Below are 21,900 nucleotides of genomic sequence, written 5' to 3'. Positions count from 1 at the left end.
AATAATGTAATTTAATTAGTTTTTTTTTGCTGGTGCTCATTGCTGATTGGTAGCTTTTTCTGCAAGGCCAGTGAATGGAACTATTTTTCTTCATATTAGCCAGTCGAATATTCGAACTAATGAACATTTTAAATTAACAGATGATTATTTCAGCCAATTATAAAGTTCACCCCTGCTGATGTGCAATACTTTGAGGTGTGTTGCTTTTGAGTGTGTGATGCTTCAGATGGATGCTAGACACAAGGCTTTTCACTATATAGATTATTGCAACACACATTATCCGGCTAGGCTGGAATTCCTGTCCCCTCAATCCCACTAGTTCTGGTTGTCCTTCCTACTGATTACTACAAGTATTGGAAATACACAAACTGTAATGATCAATAACATGTCATTCTATAGTGGACACTAGGTGGAGCCGTAGAGCTTTGTAGAGCTGTATATAAGACTACACTACCCAGCTGTATATATATTAAGACTACATTACCCATGAGGCACTAGGCTACCCACAAGGCAGCAGTCAAGATGGAAGCCTCTACAGATACTGTACCTAGTCCACATGTGCTCAATAAAAGTGTCTAGCAAAAGCTAGCTGTGTTCATAATAAGAATGTCTATTTATTAATGAACATAAGATGGTACCAGGGTGGTGAAGATCTGCTGAAAATTGTGAAAAGCGACATGGAGAATTTGAAGCCACCAGAGCGTTTGAAACTCACAGGAAACATCGACTACAATTGGCAGACTCTTAAACAACAATTCGAACTCGATATTGCAGCCATCGGATTCGGTACGAAGCCAGACACAAGGAAGATAGCGTTGCTGCTTACGGTTGCAGGCCCACAGGCGATAGAGGTATTTAATACATTTGTATTTAATCCAGAGGAGAACAGAGAAAAATTAGAAGATGTGCTAAAAAATTTGATGCACATTGCTCTCCCAAAAAGAATGAGACCTATGAAAGATACATGTTCTGCTCAAGGACACAGCAGCAAAATGAGACTTTTGATAGCTTTATAACTGATCTGAAACTGAAAGCACAGACATGTAATTTCTCTGAGCTCAAAGCATCCATGATTCGTGACCAGATTGTGTTTGGTATTCATGATAAAAAAGTCAGGGAACGTCTGTTGAGAGAAACCGAACTAAATTTGGAAAATGCGGTGAAAATATGCCAAGCCAGCGAGCTAGCTCGAAAGCACGCGAAGACTTTCAGTGAAATAAATAATGATGCGATTGTAATGAGTGATAATGCTGCTGTCGGTGCTGTGTCCTATAAGGGGAAGAAACATGGGCAGAACAGAAATGAAAAGCAATCGGAGGATGAAATTTTTAATTGTAAACGCTGTGGTTACAAACACCAGTTAAGACAATGCCCAACGTTTGGAAAAATGTGCACAAAGTGTAATGGAAAGAATCACTTTGCCAAACAATGCTTTTCAAAAGTACAAACTAAGAAAGGGCAATGAGTTAATGTAATTGAGGACACTGATTTAAGTGAGACATTTTTTGTACGAATGGTGTCATGTGACAATATCAAAAAGGATACAGAAAATGTGCAGCCCTCAGAAATGGACAATGCTGAACATAAAGTTAATGCAGTAAAAGAGGACAAATGGATGATCCCACTGCAGGTAAATGGAGCATTAGTTACCTTGAAACTAGACACTGGGGCAAAAGCAAACTTAATCAGTATGAGTGACATTAACAATATGAAAGAAAAGCCCAAAATACAGAAAAAGTCAGTACTACTGAAGGACTATAATGGACAGAAAATAGATAGCTTAGGTGTATGCAGACTTAAAGTGACAGTCAAAGACAAAGTGAGGCCACAGCTGGAGTACTGTGTGCAGTTCTGGTCGCCTCACTATAGGAAGGATGTGATTGCTTTGGAGAGGGTGCAGAGAAGATTCACCAGGATGTTACCTGGGATGGAGCGCCTCAGCTATGAAGAGAGGCTGGACAGGCTGGAGTTGTTTTCCTTGGAGCAGAGAAGGCTGAGGGGGGACCTGATTGAGGTGTACAAAATAATGAGGGGCATAGATAGGGTAGATAAAGAGGAACTTTTCCCCTTAGTGGGGGGGTCAATAACAAGGGGGCATAGATTCAGGGTAAGGGGCAGGAGATTTAGAGGGGATTTGAGGAGGAACTTTTTCACCCAGAGGGTGGTTGGAATGTGGAACTCAATGCCTGAAAGGGTGGTGGAGGCAGGAACCCTCACAACATTCAAGAAGCATTTGGATGAGCACTTGAAATGCCATTGCATACAAGGCTATGGACCAAATGCTGGAAAATGGGATTAGACTGGACAGGGATGGATGGGCGGCGCAGACACGATGGGCCGAAGGGCCTCTTTCTGTGCTGTAAAACTCTATGACTCTATGACTATGACTGATCTCATGTTTTCTGTTGTGGCTGAAAGGCTTGATTCACTACTGGGTGACAAAGCTTGTGAGGACTTAGAACTGGTCAAAAGAGTCAACCGTATAAACTGTGCCATAAGCAGACCAGTTGGCTCGGTGGATTCTGTAGTGAATAATTTCCAGGATGTGTTCAAAGGATTTGGAGTTCTACCATTCACTTACAAGATCCAGCTAAAGCAGGATGCTCAGCCAGTGGTACATGCTCCACGAAGAGTTCCAGCACCCCTGCGTGACCGGCTCAAGAATGAACTGGACAGAATGACCACACTAGGAGTCATCAGGAAAGTCGAAGAGCCAACAGACTGGGTTAACTCCATGGTATGTGTAAAGAAAAAGAACAATGATCTAAGAATATGCATGGATCCAAAGGACTTAAATGCAAACATAAAACGTGAACACTACCAGATTCCCAAGCGAGAAGAAATCACCAGTGAAATGTCAGGTGCCAGATACTTTACAAAGCTCAATGCCTCACAAGGATTTTGGCAACTAAAACTGGATGAAGAGAGCACCAAATACTGTACCTTCAACACACCATTTGGCAGGTATTGTTTCCTCAGAATGCCTTTCGGGATAATATCTGCATCTGAAATCTTTCATAGAGCGATGGAACACATAATTGAAGGTCTGGAAGGAGTTCGGGTCTATGTTGATGACATCATCATCTGGGGCTCCACACTGAAAGAACACAATGAGAGACTGACTAAAGTGCTACAGAGCATACGCCGGAATGGACTGAAGCTCAACAAAGCCAAGTGTCAGTTTGGCGTCCAGGAAGTCACTTTCCTAGGAGATAATCTATCTGGTAAAGGAATAGAGCCAGATATGGAAAAAGTAAACGCCATACTCAAAATGCCCCGACCCACTGACAAAAAAGGAGTGCTACGCATCATGGGGATGATAAACTTCATTGGAAAGTTCATTCCTAACTTGTCAGCCAAGACAGCCTGTCTGCGAGACCTGCTACATAAAACAAATGAGTTCGCATGGACAGAAAGACATGAACAAGAGTGGATAAACCTCAAAACAGTGCTGACAACCACACCTGTACTCCCCTTCTTTGACCCAACCAAAAGAATCAAAGTGGCAACAGTTTGCAGCACATTATGACTTTCAGCACATCACATCCAGTCCTTTGTATGCTCAGTCAAATGGTAAGGCAGAGAAAGGTGTTCAAGTTCTCAAGCAGCTACTGAAGAAAGCGACAGAAAGCAAGTCTGATCCTTATCTCGCCCTGCTGAGCTACCGAGCCTCACCTTTAGACTGTGGTTCTTCACCTGCTGAACTACTAATGAGTCGGCAGTTGCGCACCATGCTACCCTGCTGTGCAAAAGAACAGCAAAGTGAGGAACTGAGACAGAGACTTCAACTGTTAAAGCTGAAACAGAAATCATACTATGACAAGTCATCCAAAACTCTAAAATGATTGACAAGGGATGATGTTGTCAGGATTGAGGATCCAGATGCATGGAACAGGAAAGCTACAGTTCTTGAGGAAGTAGGACCAAGGTCATACACTTTTAGAACTGAGGAAGGACAGATTCTCAGGAGGAACCGCCGTTCCCTCCTAAAAACACAAGAGACTATTCAAGACCAGATTGATGACAATGCCACAACTGCATCTTGTCATTCACCGCCAGAACAATCTCATGAAGACACATCAGACTTACCCGTGTTGAGAAGATCCACACGTGAAGTAAAAGAGCCTGATAGACTTCATCTTTGAGTACAATGTAAAGCTTTGAAAATGTGTTGACTGTTTTGAAAATGTTTATGTTTATAGAGCACTAACAAAAGTGTCACTGATATTATCTTTATTGTTTTCTTGAAAGTTGATTGATATTGATTTTGTTAAACCTCAAAGAAAGGGGGATGTAATGATCAATAACATGTCATTCTATAGTGGACACTAGGTGGAGCCGTAGAGCTTTGTAGAGCTGTATATAAGACTACACTACCCAGCTGTATATATATTAAGACTACATTACCCATGAGGCACTAGGCTACCCACAAGGCAGCAGTCAAGATGGAAGCCTCTACAGATACTGTACCTAGTCCACATGTGCTCAATAAAAGTGTCTAGCAAAAGCTAGCTGTGTTCATAATAAGAATGTCTATTTATTAATGAACATAAGACAAACCAGTCAATAAAATCTCTGAAACACGTGGATCACTTTAGATTTTACTGAATCCAAAGTAATTTCCAAACACAATAACATTCCAAAGTTCATGAAATACAGTGCCACATACAATTAATAGAGTAGAGAATCGGGACGAAGGAAATTCTTTTATTTTTATTTTTATTACTTCTAAGCCTTATTATTTAGTAATCTTAAACCTTTCCTAGAAATTCAGTGATTATAACAATGTACTAAACTTAAAAATCCTTTCAGCAATGATTTCTAGTACATTTTTGTGAGTCAAGGCACGCTGACTGACCTGATTTCATTGATGTAATCTGCCTCAAAGGTTCAGCTTAGAATTTATGTTTGTTGCATGTGCTGTCATGATTGTTTTTACACTTTGAGAACTATGCCCAGCTGAGCTTATAAAACAGCAGTATCCCTTTCCCATAAAACTGGAGTACTTGCCAATTTGGGGATTATTGCACAAATTCCAATTAACCAGTCAGTGATCTCTGTGCATATGGGCTGTTTTTCAAGCATCGATCCTGATGTGGAGCTTCACTTGGCAGGATCGCACTTGGGGGAATTGGATACAGTGGTCAGCATACCCAATTTGCGACTCGCCCGATTATCTGGTGATTTTTCAGTGTGTCATTTTTTTCACAGCCGTCCTGTATCTTTTTAAATGGCAGTGTCAGTGAGGGACAGTTTTTGTGCCACATTCCGATGTTCCCCAGGAATCTATTAAGATTCCCTAAACTCACTTTACATACCAGCATGCACACAGAGGAGAATTTCATTCCATCAATCTGAACTAGGTCAAGCCCAGGTCCCAGAGGTGAAAGGCCGGTTAGTTAGTTTTAAATTATGGGGGGAAGGAGTCTTTAATGTATGTCAAATGAACAAACTGCAACTTAAACCTGTAATAAATATTTAGTTATAAAATAAGACAGATAGATGATGTTCATCATATTTATTTCATATAAGGAGTGATAGTTTCTGAGTCAGAGGGGGTGAATTTGGTCTATGGCAGTGGCATGAAATGTGCTGCCAATTTTACACTCCACTCGATTTTCCATGACTCTGTGACAGCACTCTCGCCTCTGAGTCAGAAGGTTGTGGGTTCAAGTCCTACTCCAGAGACCTGAACACAAAATCTAGGCTTACACTGTAGTGCAGTACTGAGAGTGTGCCGCTGTTTTTCAGATGAGATGTTAAACCGAGGCCCCATCTGTCCTCTCAGGTGAACGTAAAACATCCCATGGCACTATTTCAAAGTAGAGCAGGGGAGTTATCCCCGGTCAATATTTATCCCTCAATCAACATCACTAAAAGAAATATAGATTATCTGGTCATTATCACATTACTGTTTGTGGGAGCTTGCTGTGTGCAAATTGGCTGCCACATTTCCTACATTACAACAGTGACTACACGTCAAAAGTACTTCATTGGCTCTAAAGCACTTTGGGATATCCTGAGGTCATCCTAAGCGCTATATAAATACAAGTTATTTCTTTTCCATGGAAACAAAAATTAGACGCAGTGTAAAACAGACTGACCATTCATTTTCAGCCTGTTTCGCCCTACTGGTGCAGACCAATTCCACCCATAAAATCTTTGACAGGCAGACGAGTGAAGAGTTAGGAGATTTGAAATAGTCTAATTTCTGTCTGGTTAAAAGGCCCTTTGATTATTTTTTTTGTAGTAAATGACATTCATAGTCTCTGCAAGTCAAATACCATCTGTCATACAAGTGCATTCAAAAGAAGAATCTGTGATACTAGAACAAGTTGTAGCACATTTCCTTATCAGCTGTCATGTTCCACTCTGCGAATCGGGGTGCATAATTGAATTATGATGGGGTTCACTGGACTAAGAAAGAATATGACTGTGAGCCACAATTTCTTTCTGTATTACAACAATATCACGATGGCACTTTTAGTGAGTTCTTTAAACACAATGCAATTCTTGATCTAATGAAAAAAAAAACATAAGAAGTTGCAACGCTTCCTGGAATCTGGGGTGATTACAAATAACTGGAATGTGTAAGTCATTAGAAATTTTGCAATTAAGTCTGCTTGTATAGATATATTTTGGCAATCACAAGAAAGGACTGGAGGTCTACGTTTGAATCCAGGTGCATCATCTGTCATTTTGCAATCTACTAGTCTATATTTTTATATATATATATTATGACATCATTTAGAGACAGCTCATTAATTTCGAAAGAGTTTGAAATATTTGAAAATATATCACTATTGTTTGAAGTATTCTGAAGGTAGTACAGTTTAAAGTCTTCAAATGCAGCATTATTTGAAAAATTGTCCTGGGCACACAGTCTGCTACTGTCTTGAAATGCGGACATTTTATTACCTGCGTTCAAAGTTCGATTTCCCGGACTGAAACCCTGATATAATGCTCCTTCAAAGATGTGTGATACTGGGAGTAACCATGTCACGTTTTTGAAAGTAATAGTTTTCCAATTTTTTTTTTGGAGAAGGTATAATGAATTATATATAAAACTATGGGGTAAAAATTATTGCTGCCAGTAAAAATCACTGATCAGAAAACCTAGGGTCCAGTTATTACGATTTGAACACACTTATATTTCAACCTGATGAACAATTTATGGTGCCATGATTAATTAAGTTATTCCTGTTGAAAACATAAGGGCCATGTATTTCCGTGGGGTTCTCCTGATCGCTCAACATATTTTTTCTTAATTAATTCTCGGATAGGGTGTCACTGGCAAGGCCGGCATTTATTGCCCAAAGCTAATTGCCCTGAGAGATTGGTGATGGGCCTTCTAGTGGTTTGATACAACTGAGTGGTTTGCTATGCCATTTCAGAGGGCAGTGAATAATCAATCACGTTAGTGTTGGACTGGAATCACATATAGGCCAGACCAGTAAGATGGCAAGTTTCGATTCCTAAAGGACATTAGTGAAACAGTTGACTTTTTACAACAATCCAACAGCTTTATTGTCACTTTTACTGATACCAACTTTTTACTTCTAGCGGCTAAAATAATTATCAGAAAAGCTTCCTGTTCTTTACCTTGGGTACTGTACTGAACCTTACCTAAACTGGTGCCTGGCGAAGATACTTTTGATGTCATAGAGAGTTGCAAGTCACCTCGGAGAGTAATCTAAAATACACAAGCCATAAAATCTAGAAACAGTAGAAAAGACCCATAAACAATAACTGCCATGTTTTGGGATTTTGACCATTTTTCGACAGAAAGGCTTTTGAAAACAGTTACATTTAAATTTGGGGTTTTTGAAGAAAATTGTGTTCACACAAATTTTAAAAAAAGCATTGAGATTAAAAGTGGTTGAAAAAGACTGTAAGCAATAAGCAATTTGTTAGCCTGTCTCAGAAATTGATAAACACCTCACACCCTTATTTTAAGAGGTCCCTGGTCCTGAATGCCCAGCAAGGGTTGTCTAGCAGAAGAACGTCTCCTCAGGTTGTGAACACAGGGGGATAGAAACAGAGGCATAATCACTCACTGACACTTAAGGGGGGTGATTTTCATTCAGAAGTCGAGAAGGAGGCGGGACTACAACTTTCGGGGTTGTAGTCCCGCCTCCATCGAGATGCGGCCAATCCACGCGATTTTAACTTGATTGACCTTGTTGATCCCGCCCAGCGGGCTCAGCAGGCCAATTAAGGGCCACCCGGCAACAGGTGACGTCACAGACTGAAATTTCATCTGTCAAGACATTTTGACAGATGAAATATCAGTGTTTCACAGCTGTTTGAAGCTGTCAAACACTGACAGTCTTACTTCTAACCTGAGTCCTTCTACACAGACACAGTTGGAAATCTCACCAGCACAGAAAGCTGCAGGCTGTCACTTTTGACAGATCGCAGCCATTCTGCTTTCTGTGCCGGCTGAATGATGGACTCCCGAAACCTAGAGGAAGGAAGGCTGTAAAGGTAAGTACAGGTAATTTAAACTTCTTTAGACACACCAAACACACTTACCTTTGCACTCATGCACCCATCACTCACCTGAACACCGATATCTCGACCCCTCCAAGTCCTTCAACCCAACGGCCCGACTCCTCTAACTTGGCGTGGTTTGGAGCCGTCGGGAATCCCACACTTCAAGCTTTAAAATAGGGATTAGGCTAAAAACTGCCTGTTAACTACCTGTTAACAGGCAGTTAATTGGCACTAATCCCTTCCTGCCTCGGGTAGGCGGGTCCCAGTGCGGGGCGGGTACCCGCCTCCTTTGAAACTTACATGGAGGCAGGTTTTGGGCGGGATGGTGTCGGGACCCCCGAATTCAGGACTTTAACCCCCCGCACGCCTCCAATCCCGACTCCACGGGTCAATGAAAATCGACCCCAAGGTTTTTAAACAGAAAGCTGCTGGGGCAAGTTTCTGCCATATTCAGAAGGTTAGAATGCAGGAAGGTAGTTAGAAGTTATTGGTAATTTTAGCTTTTATCACTGGGCAAAAAATGGGTGCAATCTAATTAGCAGCCTGTTTTACACCTCACCGGAATTTCTAATGGATTCACTATCACCTGTTTTTCGTCCAGCAATAAAAACTAAAATTACCCCCATTTTGTTTAAGTCAAGCAAAATGATCCAGTGATGTGGGCACGCATAGTGTGTTTATTATTTTGTATTATTATGCAAAAACAAGATGTACTGTTTCTCTTTATGTTCACTTGGTGTGAAATAAAGCCACTTAAATTATTCATATTTTGCCTCGTGTTACCAAGCATTCCACCGAGTGTGGGGTTAAAATTTCCCCTTTAAGTCAAGATTCAAACTGGCAACAGCATCTTTAGTTGCTTGTTACTTATAAACCAAAAAAATGACTTTGTGATTTCTAATAAGATACTGATAGATCTTTAATAATTGATGCAGTCATTAATTGAACAATGTTTGATAAACACTCTGCAATCAGGAGGCTTATTCTTGGAAACTGTGTTATGAAATTGCTTCTTGTCTGTACAGACAACTCATTGTTTTTTGGTCTTTGCATGTACAGTCAAATTCCTTGTAACCTATATTTAGGTGTTTGTGACATTCTTGAATCGAAAACTATGCTCCTGTAATATGATAACTAATATTTGTTCCCAACTATAATCATCTAAAAAGAGGTCAACTCCATATCAATGAGCTGCAGAACCTTGCTGCAATGCAGGAAGAGGTTTCATGACCTTCTCTGCACAGGAAAAGTGAGTATGACTTTCCCATCACCCTCAATCTGATCCCCATCTCCTCTCCTCACCAGCACTCTGCTTTGCCAACCTCTTCCTCCACATGCCACTTCCATCCCTGCACCCTCACTCATTCCCTCTCTCAACAACTTACAACACACAGGGAGGATCCTTTGTCTCCTTCTAAGCATCTATGCTATGGATTCTCTACACTCACTCCTTCGTTCTCACTCAAACTCCACTTGTGTCCCTCATTGCAGGAAAAGAGTGCCCACAATAAGAGGGAAAGAGCCTAGACAGGAGGAGGGCCACCCTCAGTAGCCCAGCTCACTGCCTGGGAGGAGGCGGCCCTGGAAATTGCCGGGATCGAGGAGGATTCTCAAGTGGGGGACGGATAGACGGGCGCATCACAGTAAGCTGGTGACAGAATAATTTGGCATCTCTCTCATTGACATTGCATGAGTCACTGATAATGAATCTGATGCTCTAACAGATTGACTTATGATCATCTGCACTATTTAATGTGCATGTAACCTTGACCTCACATCTCTAACTCTTTCCTTTACTCCCCCACAGGACCATCGAAAGCCCCCGTCCCCACTGTCCAGGAGGAAGAGCCTGAGCTTCCAGACTCCTCAGAGGAAGCTGCAACCTCTGAGGGCGCAGCATCAACAGAATTCAGCGCACCCAGCACCAGCGCAGACACTCACACCTCGGTGGGACCTTCGCGAGATAGAGTAGTGTTGGCACCTGGTGTATCACAGCTCATAAGTGAGCATCAGCAGATGGTGGAGACAGGGACAGCAGTGGAGAGTCCTCGTCAGAGGGCGCAGGACTCTGCCAGCTCGGCTCAGCTGCACGTGGACCCTGTGCCTCCGGGTCCATCCAGAAGGAGAGCGGTGCTGGAACTCCAGGCATAGGTGCAGGAGTCTCTGGCAGGTTTTGTCTCCAGGGTCGCTGCGAGTGTGGAACGAATAGAGGAGTCCATCGCGAACATGAGCAGAGCCTTTGTGGAGGCATTGGCGCATGAACGCATCACCGCAGAAAGGATGGCAACCTCCGTGGAAAGAATGGCTACCTCCATGGTAAGGCTGGCTACCGTAGAGGAGAGGATGGCTATGGTAGAGGAGAGGATGGCTATGTCCATGGAGGAGCTTAGTCACCAGGGTATGGAAAACATGGTAATTGTTCAGAACAGAATGACATCTCCTGAGGAGCGATGGTCAGCTATTGAGCATACAAACCAGACCTTCATGGAAGTCCTCTGGAGTAGGACTTCCTGTGCAGAAATGGGTCCTCATGGCCCCCCTGAAGTGCAGCAAGGTGCTGCCAAGCCACTTGCTAGTTCTGAAGTGGGGTTGACCCATGAGAGGGATGTTGGTGTCAGAGAACAAGAAAGTGGGGCTCGTCTCCAAGTGCTCACACGACCATGCCACTGCAGAGACCTCGGTCAGAGTCCTCATCCAACTGAGATGGGTGTCTCAGCCCCTGCACAGCTGCAGGAGCAGCAGACTGTTGCCGAGCCCGCACAGATTCACCACCCCAGAGAACGGCCGCCAAAGGCGTCGAGACAGGAGCAGCAAGAAAGTGAGCAAGAAGCCTCCACATCTGCTGAAGCCACGGGGGAAGCACCACATAGGAGCACGCGTAAGAGGAAGATAAAGCACAAGTAGTCACAAGGGTAGTCACTTGGGTGCTGTGATGTTTTGTATTTGGACCAGCCATTATTGTCATTGTATTATAAACAGATTTGATGGCAAACTGTTGAAGTTGTGGCCTGTGTCATTTCGCAAATGGGACTTTCACATTGAGGGTTTAGGGCGCCTTGCAATTGTCAGTATGGTGGTCAGAGTGATAGGAATCCGCAGGTTCTTGTCCATTGTGAATGCTGTGGTAAGAAGGTGCGAGACAAAAGTGTTTGATTGTGCAGGCTCACCAAATCTGACCAAGATGAGTGCGTCCCTTGCATCCCGGGCAGCAATGTTGTCGCGCGCTGGCGCCTTCTGGCCTATGCAGCTTCAGGTAGGTGACTAGCAGCTTGGCGCTCCTGTTGATGCTCCTGCTGTTGGTGCTGTTGTTGTTCATGGTTCTGCTGCTGCCGCGGCTGGTCTTCGTCCGAATCTGATGTCCAGGAGGAAAGGAATTAAATGGTCGTCATGCTTCTGGTATATGCCTCAGTTGAGGAAGCGCTCAGTCAAGGTGGGGAGAGGGGTTTCCCAGGAGGTCACACTGGAGATGGGTGTCAGGCTCCAAACTTCCACAACAATGAGTAGGCCTGCTAAAAGTTCACCCAGACCTGAGACAACAAAGTTCTGCCACCTGCAAATGATCATCGGTGAAAACTCCTTTGTAATGGTGGAGCTGCAGCTGGTAGTAAGCAATCCAATTGTGAGGCCACCAGGATTACCTGGTGTGTTCCAGAGGAGGCATGTAGGATGGGGGGGAATGTCTAAAAATCAGAAAGGCCTCTGAAAATGGGATGATAGAGGCAATTAAGTAGTTGTTAATGGCCTTAAGGGCCTATCCCACCTCTTGGGGGCGGGATGGCAACGGGGTCAGAAAACACGCATGTGGGAAATTGCTCGGAGGCAGGATGAAGGCAGGATTGGGCCCGCCAGCCATTTTTTGCGATTTTACCACCTCACACGCCTCTAAATCCACCTCCTCGTGCTTGGCAAAATCGAGCCCATAGTTGAAGAGGTAGGCTTTGAGGAAGTTTTTGACAGTGGGGGAGAGGCAGTAAGGTGAATGGGTTGAGGGAGGGAATTCCAGAGTTAAGGACCAGATGACTGAAGGTCCTTTCACTGAAGCTGATGCTGATGCAGGGGTATGCAAAGGAGGGCAGAGTCGGAAGAGCGGAGGGCTCCCCTTGGTGCATAGGGTTAGAGGAGATTGCAGATATGGGGAGGAATGAAGGCATGGAAGGTTTTGTAGACAAGGACAGGATGTTGGTAGTAGAGTTGCTTGAATGGCCTTCCCAATTGCATACTCCTGCTCTTCCTAATAAGGGGAAGAGGAAGAGGAGGAGCAGAGACAAGAGGCCCTGAGAGTGAGGCACCATGGCAGAAGATAGCACACATTTTTAAAATATTCACTCTTTACCCCTATTGGTGATGCTGTATTTGTGCTTGTTTTATGTCAATTTTTAGGTTCTCACATAGGCAAGTGAGCTGCGCATGAAATTTGGGCATAAGTTCCTGTTGGCAAGATCGTTGTAGAAACAGGCGTTTGTTAGATCCGTGATTCTGAGGGTATGCTGTTTTTCAATAACCACACGGATGCTGTAACTTAACAATTAAACAGGTATTTACTGGAGGAGGGTAGTCTCAAGACTGGGGGTACAGAGGCATGCGCAAAGCTTATATACAGGTGTGGTCACTGCCGGTACTACAGTATACAGGAGCTGTAAAAGTAGTTCTGTCTTAAAGGCACATACACTACAATTCCTCCCCTTTTAGATTAGTAGTACCCCTAATATTCAAATAACAATTAACACTTTAACATGTACATTAAACAACAATAGTCCATTTATAGATTCAGTCTTTGGGGCGGCTTCCTGACCCTTTCGGGATAGCGCCTTTCCAGAGGTTCTTGTTCTTGGTGCAGAGGCGATTCTGACCCCTTTTCATCGATGACGTGGCCACAATACGAGATCTGTTTCTGGAAAAACTCGTCTACGTTCGTCATCCCACTTCCATGGTACCCCTGTTTGCAGTAGGGTGTTCAGTGGGTGTAATACCGTGGACAAATTTGGTAAGAACTTGTGGTAGTAGTTTACCAGCCTGAGGAACGACCTCAGTTGTGACACATTTTCCGGTGCTGGAGCCTTGACTACTGCCTCAATCTTTTCAGGGGACTTATGTAACCCCTCTTCATCACAGGAACGATGGGTGTAGCCCACTCGCTCCAGTCCACTTTGGACAGTACTCCTGAATGTTCCAACCCTTCCAGCTCTGCTTCAACAGCTGGTCTGATCGCATAAGGCACTGGTCTGGCCTTCAGAAACTTTGGGCTTGCATTTTCCTCTATTTTAATCGTTGCTGTTATGCCTTTTAGTGTTCCTAGTCCCTCCTGGAACACTTCTTTTGCATCAGTTAGCATTTTTGACAGTCGTCCAGGTGTGACGTCGTCATCCTTTTTGGCCTCAACCTTCAGTGCCTGTATGGAATGCCAATCTAATTGTATCTTCCGGATCCATTCACGTCCTAGCAGTGGTGGTCCTCCATCTGGCAATACATATATATCCATTTTAGGTATTTCCTGGCCTTTATACATCACTTTCGCCCTTATTTTTCCTTTGGGGTAGACTTTTTGCCCCGTATACATCTTCAAGACAATCTCTGTAGCTTTCAAGGGTATATGTGAAAATAGCCGCTTGTAGTCCCTTTGGTTTATGACTGTTAGGGCTGATCCTGTGTCCAATTCCATTTTCACTTGGACTCCGTCTATCTTGAGTGTAACCCAGATAGTCTGGTGATCCTCCATTTCGGTTAGTAGTTTCAGACAACCCAGCTCCTTGCTTCCGGAGTCTGTGTCACTTTTCTGTTCGTCTGAACCATTGTCCATCACCTGGTGTACCTTTTTGTACTTCTCCTGTGGAGATTTCTTACTGTTGGTTTTCTTCCCAGACCTGCAGACTCTTGCTATGTGTCCTGCTTTTCCACACTGTCTGCACACTTGGTCCTTGAACCAACAATCCTTCTGGTCATGTGTTGTTCTGCCGCAGCGATAGCACTTCCCTGTTCCATAGGACATTTCATTGGTGCCGTATTCTTGCGGTCTCCGTTGTATCTCTGCAGTGCCCCTTGCGGCTGCTTCGTGTGATACTGCCATACTGAAAGCCTTGTCCAGTGTAAGATCCTTTTCTGATAGAAGCCGTTTCTGGGTTCCTTCACTTTGTAGCCCACACACAAACTTGTCCCTTAACATATCTGCTAGTCCCGCTCCAAACTGGCAGTGTTTCGATAGCTTGCGCAGTTCCGTTAGGTACTCAGCATTGCTTTCGTCTTTGTGTTGGTTCCTTTTATGGAACTTAAATCGTTCTGCTATCAGCAGCGGTGTGGGGTTTAAGTGGTCCTGTAGGATTTCTACTATGCTTTCGAAATTCTTGTTCACCGGCTTCTCTGGGGTTATTAGATTTCGCAGTAACCTATAAGTTTTTGCACCCATGGAATTTAACAAAACCAGTGCTTTACTAGCATCTGGCACTTCATTCGCCCTGCAGTACACCTCAATACGTTCCACATGTCACCCAATCTTCGACTTCATTGTCAAATGTAGAGATACTGCCACTCTTCGGCATCCCTGGGTGTGATTTAACTGTCAAAAATGGCATCTCCCGCACTTCCCCTTCTTCTCCGCTGGCACAAAATGGCGTCTCCCGCGCTTTCCTTCCTTCCCGCGCTCGTCCTTCTTCTCCGCTGCGGCTTCTACAAATGGCGTCTCCCGCGCCCTTCCTTCTTCTCCGCGGCTCAATGGTGTCTCCCGCGCTCTCCCTTCTTTTCCCCGCGGACACTGTTCAGCCCGTGAGCCCTGGCTGTGCTCTGCGCATTCTTCTTTTTATTTTTTATTTTTATTTTTTTCTCGACGTCGCTCGGTCTTGAACCCGGCTGTTGCTTTACCCTCTCTCTCTCCGGTTTTATTTATTTATTTTTTTTTTTTCCGACGCCGCTCGGTTTTCAACCCCCGGCTGCGCCCTGTGCGCTTCACCCTCTGTCTTACCCCGTCGACGCTGCTCGGCTTTCTCTCCGCCGTCGGTCGGCTCCAGCCGCCGCTGCTCGGGAAGGGTCTGCGCTGGACCTGTCGTCAGTCTCTTGCTGATCGTCGTGGCTGGGGAACCAAGCCCGGCTCTCCACAGCCTCCCCAGCGATGTTCACTCTCTGCCTGACGACTGGGCGGTTGCTCGTGGTCGACGCCCGTGTTCCTGGCCTCGACTTTTTTTTTAGTTGCAGGTAGATTCGAATCAACACTCGTCGCCACTGTTAGATCCGTGATGCTGAGGGTATGCTGTTTTTCAATAACCACACGGATGCTGTAACAACAATTAAACAGGTATTTACTGGAGGAGGGTAGTCTCAAGACTGGGGGTACAGAGACATGCGCAAAGCTTATATACAGGTGTGGTCACTGCCGGTACTACAGTATACAGGAGCTGTAAAAGTAGTTCTGTCTTAAAGGCACATACACTACAGCGTTAATTTTGGCGTAAATGAGATTGAGGAAATTGGCCCAACTAATCTAAGTAGGACAGAACCTACATTGGTACATTTGCAACACTACACTGTCTGTGGACCTGCAATGGGCAGCAGACCTTAATTGCAGAGAAGATTATGGCACAAGGGCTAACCGAGTAGCACTGAAATCTGCACAGCATTGACTTGCAAATTCCAGAATATCCAACTTTCTTCACTCAACTTAAGTTTAATATTGTTGACCGGCTCAGAGCACTATTTACACCCTCTACTGGAAGCTTGCCTCTGTGGGGAAGGGAAATCCAATGCTACTGCATTGTTAATTGTCAGCTTGGCTTGGTGGTTTCAATCTCATTTCTGAGTCAGAAGGTCATGAGTTCCAACCCTGCTCCAGGACACTTCACTGTGACACAGTACTGAGGGAGTGCTGTATTGTCAGAGATGTTGGGGGTGATTTTAATGGTTTCTGCTTGTAATGTAGATACCTTTAAGGGGGGAACTATCTTTTACAGCTCATGTATACTGCAGTACCGGCAGTGACCACACTTGTATATAGCACTGAGTAGTAATCTGTACAGATCAGTTCCAGTGTGAGCCACGTTTAGTAAACACCTGTTGTACCATTCTCCTGCAGTCTGTGTCTTATTATACACGGACACAACATTGGCGACAAGGCAAGTTCGAAACTACCTGCAACTCTGCATCACCTCCCGGGCATTCGTTCCTGGAGATCAGTGGATTGGAGGTCAAGGCCAGAGACTCGGGCGTCGACCACAGGCAACCGCCCAGTCATCCAGCAGAGACTCGAGAATTGCGGGGGAGGCTGTCGAGAGCCAGGCTTGGCTTTCCAGTCGAGGTGGTCCAGCGAAACGGGCTGGCAACAGGTAGTGCGCAGACCCTTCCCGGACAGCGGCGGGCTAGAGCCCGACCGAGCGGCACAGCAAAGGGCCGAGCAGCGTCGACGGGGGAGAGAGAGGGCAGAGCGCACAGGGCGCAGCCGGTGTTCAGGGGCCGAGCAGCGTCGGAGAGAGGGAGAGAGAGACGTACAGAAACCCGTGAGGCGCCGCCATTGCCACGAGGACCGCCGAGAGTGGCGTTGGCAGCAGCGCAGGAGAAGCGCGCGAAACCTACAGGGTGCCGCCATTGCCACGAGAACCGCCGGGAGCGGCGTCAGCAGCAGCGGGGGAGGAAGGAAAGCGCGGGAGATGCCATTTTAAGCCATTGGGAGACGCCATTTTAAACCACACTCAAAATGCCGAAAAGTGGCAGTATCACCGCATTTGACAATGAAGTCGAAGATTGGACTACATATGTCGAACGAATAGAGGTGTACTGCAAGACAAATGGGGTGTCAGATGACAAGAAAGCGTCGGTATTGTTAAATTTAATGGGTGCAAAGACGTATGGTTTATTACGAAATCTAGTAACCCCAACGAAGCCAATGGAAAAGAGTTTTGAAGACATAATAACGATACTACAGGAACATTTAAACCCCACACCGCTGCTGATAGCAGAAAGATTCAAGTTTCACAAACGGAACCAGCATAAGGATGAAAGCAATGCTGATTATTTAACAGAACTGCGCAAACTATCGAAACACTGCCAGTTTGGAGCGGGACTGGCAGATACCTTAAGGGACAAGTTTGTGTGTGGGCTTCAAAGTGAAGGAACCCAGAAACGGCTTTTATCTGAAATGGACCTTACGCTGGAAAAGGCTTTCAGCATTGCGGTATCATATGAAGCAGCAGCACGGGGTGCTGCAGAGATACAACAGAGACCGCAAGAATATGGCACAAACGAAATGTCATATGCAACAGAGAAGTGCTATCGCTGCGGCAGAACAACACACGACCAGAATGATTGCTGGTTCAAAGACAAAGTGTGCAGACAGTGTGGAAAAGTAGGACACATAGCACGAGTCTGCAGGTCGGGAAAGAAAACCAGCAATAAGAAACCTACCAAAGGAAAGTACAAGAAGGTACATAAGATGACGGAGAATAGTTCAGACGAACAAAAGAGTGATAACGACTCCGAAAGCAGGGAACTGAGTTGGCTGAAACTACATAATGTGATCACAACGGAGGATCACCGAACCATTTGGGTCACTCTCAAGATAGCAGGAGTCCAGGTAAAGATGAAATTGGATACAGGATCAGCCCTAACAGTCATAAACCGACGGGACTACGAGGGGCTATTCTCACACATACCCTTGAGAGACACAAAAATTATTTTGAAGATGTACACGGGGCAAAAAGTCTACCCCAAAGGAAAAATAAGGGTGACCGTTACATATAACGGTAAGGAAACACCAAAACTAGACCTGTATGTATTGCAAGATGGAGGACCACCATTACTGGGACGTGAATGGATCCGGAAAATACAACTGGATTGGCATTCCATACAGGCACTGACTGTGGCTGACAAAAAGGATGACGACATCACACCTGGGCGACTGTCAAAGATCCTAACTGACGCGAAAGAAGTGTTCCAGCAAGGACTCGGAACACTAAAAGGCATGACAGCGACGATTAAAATTGAAGAAAACGCAAGCCCAAAATTTTTTAAGGCCAGATCAGTACCTTATGCGATCCGCCCAGCCGTCGAAGCAGAGCTGGAGAGTCTGGAACGTTCAGGTGTACTGTCCAAGGTAGACTGGAGCGAGTCGAATACACCCATCGTCCCTGTGACGAAAAAGTCGTTGAGCAGCACGCCTGGGGAACCAAGGAAGGTTCGCATCTGTGGGGACTTTAAGGTAACAGTGAACCCGGTCCTTCACACCGTACAATATCCACTTCCGCGGATTGAAGATATTTTCGCCTCACTATCTGGAGGGAAATGCTTCACTAAGATTGATCTGGCCCAGGCGTATCTGCAAATGGAGGTAGAAGAAGCATCAAAAAAATACCTCACAATCAACACCCATAAAGGTCTCTACCAATAAAACTGGCTGGTATTCGGGGTAGCATCAGCTCCGGCTATTTGGCAGAGGGCAATGGAACAAGTCCTGCAAGGGATCCCAGGGACCCAGTGTTATTTGGACGACATCCTGGTCACGGGCGAAAATGACAATGATCACCTTGCCAACCTGGAGCAGGTGCTCACTAGATTGCAGGAATATGGGCTCCGAGCTAACCGCCCCAAATGCGAGTTTTTTAGAAAACAGATCTCGTATTGTGGCCACGTTATCGATAAAGAGGGGTTACATAAGTCTCCAGAGAAGATTGAGGCAGTAGTCAAGGCTCCAGCACCGGAAAATGTGTCACAACTGAGGTCGTTCCTCGGGCTGGTAAACTACTACCTAAGTTCTTGCCAAATTTGTCTACAATACTACACCCACTGAACACCCTACTGCAAACTGGGGTGCCATGGAAGTGGAGTGACGAATGTAGACGAGCTTTCCAGAAGAGCAAAACACTAATCACATCGAAAGAGGTATTGGCCCATTACAACCCGGCATTACCAATTCGGTTGGCATGTGATGCGTCACCCTACGGCATTGGAGCGGTGCTGTCGCACAAATTCTCGGACGGCTCAAAGAGGCCAGTAGCCTTCGTGTCACGATCACTAACCTCAGCTGAGCGTAACTATGCCCAGATTGACAGGGAGGCCCTCAGCCTAGTGTGGGGAGTGAAAAAGTTCAATCACTATCTGCACGGGCAGAAATTCACCTTGCTGACTGATCACCAGCCTCTTGTCTCCATTTTTAATCCGAAGAAGGGCGTTCCGGTGATGACTGCGCAACGACTACAAAGATGGTCACTTTTTCTAGGGGCGCACCACTATGAGATTGAATATAAGGGCACGAAACAGCATGGAAATGCTGATGGGCTATCACGCCTGCCACTGCCTACTGCGGAGGAAGCACCAGCAGTGGATCCTGTCGAAATATTCCATTCGACTATAGTTGAATGCCTACCGGTAACTAACGCTTGTATCGAAAAGGAAACCCGAAATGACCCGACACTGTCTCGGGTATATGATTTGACGGTGAAGGGATGGCCAGCACATGGCGACTCACTGTTGCCAGCATTCTCGACAAGGAGAGAACAGCTGTCAGTGTGCCGGGGGACCTTGATGTGTGGATCCCGAGTGGTAATTCCACCCAAGTTAAGGGATAGAGTGCTCAATGAGCTTCATGAGGGTCATCTGGGAGGGGTAAAAACGAAAAGCCTAGCCAGGGCTTATGTGTGGTGGCCGGGAATCGATAAACAAATCGAGGACCTGACCAAGAGCTGCTCAGGATGCCAGAAAGTCCAAAATGCACCACCACAGGCCCCTCTACACCCATGGGAGTGGCCCTCATCTCCATGGCAACGGGTGCATATTGATTTTGCTGGTCCATTCATGGACTCAATGTTTTTAATAGCCGTGGATGCGCACTCGAAATGGCCTGAGGTCATCAAAATGTCCTCCACCACCACGGAGAAAACTATTGTAGTCCTACGGACCATTTTTGCCAGGAATGGCTTGCCAGAACAGATTTGCTCCGACAACGGAGCACAGTTTGTGTCCGAAGAGTTCCGGAGGTTCTTGAAGAAGAATGGGGTAAGGCATTACACATCCGCCCCGTATCATCCAGCCACAAATGGATTGGCTGAGAGGTTCATACAAACCTTTAAGAAGGCAATAAAGGCTATGTACAATGACAACATTCCGCTGCAGCACAAGGTGGACAATTTCCTGTTCGCCTACCGGAATGCGACACATGCAGTCACCAACCAGGCCCCAGCCATGATGTTCTTTAACCGAAGGTTAAGATCTCGCCTGGATTTGCTCAGACCAAACGTACGAAGTAAGCAATTCCAGCACATCCATGAGAAGCCAACAAGGAGCTTCAATGTAGGGCAACCAGTCTTGGCCCGCGACTACCGAACAGAAAAATGGCAGCCAGGAACGATATGCACACGGCAGGGGCCACTAATGTACACAGTGGACATTGGGGAGAGCATCATGAGACGCCATGCTGACCAGATCCTAGAGTCACAGGAACAATTCAACCCCATGCCTCGCCCATACGTACCTGGTGATGAACCCGACGTAGAGGTCGCATCTACCCCAGAAACAGTAGCATCGGAAGCTGATGAACCAACCGACGACAGGGGCCAGAATCGCCTCCGCACCAAGAGCAAGACACTCAGGAAAGGCGCTATCCAGAAAGGATCAGGAAGCCTCCCCAAAGACTGAATATATAAATAGACTATTTTCAGCTAATGTTGCATGTTAAAAGTGTTAATTGTAATTAGTTTGATATTTAATTGTTAAATGAGTGTTATGGTACTGTTAATGTAAAAGGGGAGGAATTGTAATGTATATACCTTTAAGGGGGGAACTATCTTTTACAGCTCATGTATACTGCAGTACCGGCAGTGACCACACCTGTATATAGCACTGAGTAGTAATCTGTACAGATCAGTTCCGGTGTGAGCCACGTTTAGTAAACACCTGTTGTACCATTCTCCTGCAGTCTGTGTCTTATTATACACGGACACAACACTGCTGGGCGAGTAGGTAGTTAAAATGACGCATTACTTACCCGTCCTGGAGCAACCAGGATCCCACTATCTGCGATTTAAACCTGTGGTTTAAATTTGAAATAGAGGTTCGGTGATGTGTTTTAGATCCCAACTCAGTTTTAACTGGCTAGGTCAGAAATCCTAACCAGCGGCATACCTGCTGAGTAAAACCTAGCAACATTGGCTTCACAAACTGACTGACATAAATGGAAGCAGCATTTAAAGGGACACTCATCTACAAGTACTTAGGTCATTGGGACCTGTGAGCCATTGTGAGTGGTGCATTTTAAGCCAGTTTTGAGCTTCCAGTTTGCTTCTTTCTGATTATTTTCCAATTTACATATCCTCATTAAGCACTCATTGCTTATCATGGGTGCTGTTTTTGCTTCACTCCTTTGAATGGATGAACAGTTGGAGGAAGAGGAGGAGCAGCAGCAGTAACAGCAGCCAGAAGAACCTGGGATGAGCA

This window comes from Somniosus microcephalus, chromosome 10 (assembly GCF_052327205.1).
Source record: "Somniosus microcephalus isolate GS21.2 chromosome 10, FLI_Smic_1.0, whole genome shotgun sequence".
Classification (NCBI taxonomy): Eukaryota; Metazoa; Chordata; class Chondrichthyes; order Squaliformes; family Somniosidae; genus Somniosus; species Somniosus microcephalus.
The sequence above is the reverse complement of the archived record's forward strand: the minus strand, read 5'-3'. Positions refer to the sequence as shown.